This window comes from Arachis ipaensis, chromosome B03, assembly GCF_000816755.2.
Source record: "Arachis ipaensis cultivar K30076 chromosome B03, Araip1.1, whole genome shotgun sequence".
Classification (NCBI taxonomy): Eukaryota; Viridiplantae; Streptophyta; class Magnoliopsida; order Fabales; family Fabaceae; genus Arachis; species Arachis ipaensis.
In genome coordinates, this window is record NC_029787.2 from 38,605,767 (window position 1) to 38,610,479 (window position 4,713).

Here is a 4,713-nt window from a genome sequence, read left to right on the forward strand (position 1 = left end):
TTCAAAGTTCAAAGGTTGATGAGGATTTATTGCCACATACATTAATTAGTCTATAAATTTAGTCTGTTATCAAGTTAACCATTTTTTTTAAATTTTTAAATGGGTTATCTATATTTTTTCATAAAAAACAAAAAAGAATTAAAACTTATAATTAATTATTATTTATTACACTACAAGAAAATAAGCTTTCTGTCACGTTTTTAAAGCGTGCCAAAAAGTGCAAAAAAGCGTGTCGATAGCTTTTCGCCACGCTTCTTGAGCTATCGGCACACTTTTGAAAGGGTTACATCCGCCAGCGTGCCGGTTGCTCTATCGCCACGCTTTTGTGGATCTATCGGCACGCTTTTTTGTTGGGACGCTTTCACCTATTGGCACGCTTAAAAAGCGTGGCCATAGGTCTTAATCTATAGCTACGCTTTTGGAAGCGTGCCCAATGGAGTGGTTTTGGCTACCCTTCGAAAGCGTGCCAATAGGGGAAGATATGGCTACACTTTTTAAGCGTGCCAATAGGAGAAAATATGACTATGCTTGATAAGCGTGGCTATTGATGATTACGAAAAGATATGGCTACGCTTAAAAAGCTTGCCAATAGCAAAAAATATGACTATAAGTTAGATCAAAATACTTATAGCTATACTTGTTTATGAATCTTCCTAATTAAACATTGCAAAATTGATATATAATTTTACATCATAATTTGAATGACTAATTTAAACAAAGGAAATTTTTTTATACAATTTTAAATTAACCAATCCAACATACATAAACTTTCATCACATTTGTCAACAAAAAAATAAAATTTATTATTTGAAAAATACAACATACACATCATCAAAGCCACAATCAAAGAAAAAGTCAAAATGTGTGATTTAAAGAACAAGAAAACTGTTCGTGTGAAGACCAAAATAGCTTTGGCTCATTGACACCTTTCACAAGCTCTGATATGAGTGACTCCACACCTTTCTCATCAATGACCAAAACCACTGTTTCAGCGGCCTCCTTAGGTGAAGCTTGAACCTCCTAGAATATAAAATAAATAAAATCAGATTATGCATTGAATCAGTTGAAATACATCCACAATCAACAGGAACACTCATAATTCTTGAAAAAGAGCATGTATGAAGGATATTCTTAATGCAGGCTTCCCTGTAAGCATGTAAGAATCCGCTTTCTATTAATGCATAATAATACACAGAACCTTCTTAATATGCTAATCAATTCCAGTTCATACCTCAAACGCAATGCTCCAAATGCATTTGCAAAATACATGAGATCATAAAAAAAATGCACAACATGTCGTAGACTACTTTTCAAAATTTATTGTCGAAATAGTTTGAATCAAAGATCCAACAAAAAATGAATCTCTATTCTCCAAATCTATAAAACCAAGTAAACTAATTCCATGATTAATGTGATAGTCATCATTCAACTAGTTGGATTTCATTCATCAATCCCTGCTTAATTAACTAATAATTAAGAACATTGAGAAATGCCTAAGTCAGTATGCATTTGAAAAACCATTCCCAATCATATCTAAAGCACTACAGCACTTTCAATGCAAAGGTAATCGACTCATTGATTCATTGATTCAGGGGTCTTCAAACTTAATTGGAAATAGGATAAGTACTCTATTGAAACCAAAGAACAAATGAAGAATCATTTACAAACACTGTGATTGTCCACAAAAGAATAAAAGTGAAAAGAGGAAAAACCAGAAAAGGGGGGCAGGAATAATCACCTTTCAAAGGTGGCCTTGGAGAACCAGAATGCAGAATTGTTTGGAGGGAGAAGCTTAATTGAGTATCCACCTTTAGAGATCTCATCTTTCACAAACTTGAGGTGAGAAACAAAAGGCTCAAACAACCCTAAAGCTATTTTCTTATGAACACCACCACAAAACACTACCAGCTCACATCTGCAGAGAAAAAGGATCAAACCCAAAATTCCAAAACCCATCCACTAATCTTGGAAACCAAAAGAGATTAATTCTTGAGATCATCAAAATTTTGGCCGTGATTTCTCTTTTAATATAAATAGATTGCACGTGTGAATTGCTTCAGTTTAGCAGAAATTAAGCCAAGATACCAAAGTTGAGTGACGATACCACGTTACCTATTTATTTATGCTGTAAAATGCTTGTCTAGTTTACCGGTAGTAGATGTACTCAAGTAGTTAAGCGTAAAGCATAAAGTAAAACAGATAAGCTCAAATTTACAAAGAACCAATTAGCATTTTTTCATGTTATGATATTGTCATGGTGGGAACTGCGAGCGAAGAACAAGTAGGCGCTTAAAAGTAAAGCAGACATAACACCTTGAGAGAATTTATTCGAATTATGCTGCATGGAATTCATATGTAATAATCCTTATTATTCTTTCATAGCTTTGAGGCTAGTTTGCCAGGTGCCACACACAGCTTCATATTATCTCTTACTATATGCTACTAAAAGAAGCATATCCCTTATTTGTTAGCAGCATATATATAAAAGCAAATACTGGTAAACCAGAAGAAGACAAATTTGGTTTAAGAAACCTGGAGAGGAGTAGGTGTTATCCAAACATACCTGTTCTTTCATATAATTACATTACAAAATTAATTATGTAACATTCCCTTTAATTTGTTATTTTACTATAGACCTTGTCATCATGCGTATATAAAGTTACACAAGCTTAAATACAGGTTGTTAGGTTTTGAAGTAAAAAAGTTATTCCATTTAATTAACTAACCAGAAATGCATAAAAGAAAAACACATGCATGCCTGGCAAAAGAAAATAAAGTACATGTGAAAAAGTGTCATTAGGCCAAATCATTGTTTTGTCTAATGAACAGCAAACCATAGTGCTTAAGAAGTTAATGCAAGAAAGGAATTGATGCGGGTCTAAAAAAATAAAAACACCCAATGATAATACATAGATTTCAATGCAAGAATACTGTAGGAACCAGGGTCTAATAATGCCTTCTAATAATTAGTTAAGCTTAAGCTTAAACACTTTTGCTTTATACCATGCTCAAAACATTACCTGGTCCTGGTTGGTATGAGTTGAAACACTACAAGTTTTACTATCTCTTTGTTGTGTAGATCAATGTCTTGTCATAATCATAATTTGATGATAATTTTTTAAAAAACAAAGGTCCCACATAGAAAACAAACAAAGAAACCATGTATGACTGTGTACAAAACTGTCTACAAGATCAAATAATGATTTGAATGCCAAAATTTTATTACACTTATAGTAGCAAGACTGTAGTTATCTCGAAGATGTTCACAGAATGCCAACATTAATGCTGTTGTCCTGCATTACCAAATCAGAACTAAAATTAAGAATAAGAAATCGGTTCAAAAACAACATTCAAAACAAGCAAAACCCAAAACCAAAAATTAGAACCAGCAACAAATAATAATAACAAAAAAATCAGAATAAAAAATAATAACAACCAAGAATAAATAATTAGATCCAAAAAAATTAGAACAAATAATTAAAAGTAAAAAAAGGTAGAAATTCAACAACTAACTGCAAATAAGAAAAATAGATGCAGAGTTTCAGAGAGTTGGGTGAAGGATGTAGAAGAATGCGACTGTTTATTGCGTTGTACCGTGGAGGATGACGGGCAACGAGTGAGTTCCAAGGAGGACAACGGGCGACGGCTTCGGAGTCTAACTTCGAGTGACGGGTGAGTTCCGCGGAGGACTACGAGCGATGGCCGCTGTGACTGCGAGGGAAGGAAAGGGTGAGCTAGGGACTGCAACGATGGAGGGGATGAGTGGCGCTGAGGAGGAGAGTAGAGAAGGGTCGAGTCTGTGAGGGTTAAGGGAAAGACTAAAATAATGGCGCTGGAGAAAGATGGAGGACGAGGAGAAATGCTCGGATGCTGAAAATGAGGGAGAGGGAGGCACTACTGCTGCGTGAATTAGGGTTAGGGGAATGGGATAGAAATGTGAGATTTAAAAATGATGAACATGAAGGCGAGCTGCTACTGGGTGCAACGGCTTCTTTAGGGTTGAGGTGAATTTGGACATAAAGTGTATAATGTTATCACTTATAGGTTTAAAAGTGAAAAGTTAGAAAAAAAAAACAAAAAAGAAAAGTGTTTGAAAAAAAATGGGTGGAAAACTAAATTTTGGGGGAGGGAACTCTATCGGTACGCTTTTGTAGGGTGCCCAAATAGACACAGGATATGGGCACGCTTTAAAAAGGTGACCATTGGAAGACAAATTAGCTACGCTTTTCAAGCGTACAGATTTCTCTCCATGGCCACGCTTTTCAAGCGTGACAAAAAAAGTGTGGCCAAATCACAAATCAATGGCGACCCCTCATAAAAGCGTACCGTTTCCCCATATGGCCACGCTTGGCGAAAAAAAGTGTGGCCAAATCACAAATTAATGGCCACCCTAACAAAAGTGTGGCCATTGATCACTTTAAGCGTGGCAAAAAAAGTGTCCCAACAGGCCTTTTTTCTTGTAGTGTTATTTCAATAGTAAGTTATTTTTTAAAGAGTGTTACATTTCCTATTTTACCAGGAAGGCATTTGTGTTCGCCATTACTAAAATGGTTATGATATTTATCCATTTTGACTAGGTCATTTGATCTAATTTTAGAATAATAGTTTCTATACAGAGCTTTTTTACAACTGCAGTTCGGTAAATTGTGATATATACGAAAGGTTCATTTTTATTATAAATATTTAAAGAAAAAATTATACGTTCAATTTCTC

At 34.8% G+C, this 4,713-nt stretch overlaps 1 long non-coding RNA gene across 1 annotated transcript; it reads right to left on the bottom strand.

Moving 5' to 3' along the window:
• Nucleotides 873-3,035, bottom strand: LOC110270129. Its single transcript, XR_002359269.1, has 3 exons — nucleotides 3,021-3,035; nucleotides 1,739-1,915; nucleotides 873-1,020 (listed from the first exon to the last, which is right to left on the bottom strand). It is a non-coding gene; the product is annotated as an uncharacterized LOC110270129 (long non-coding RNA).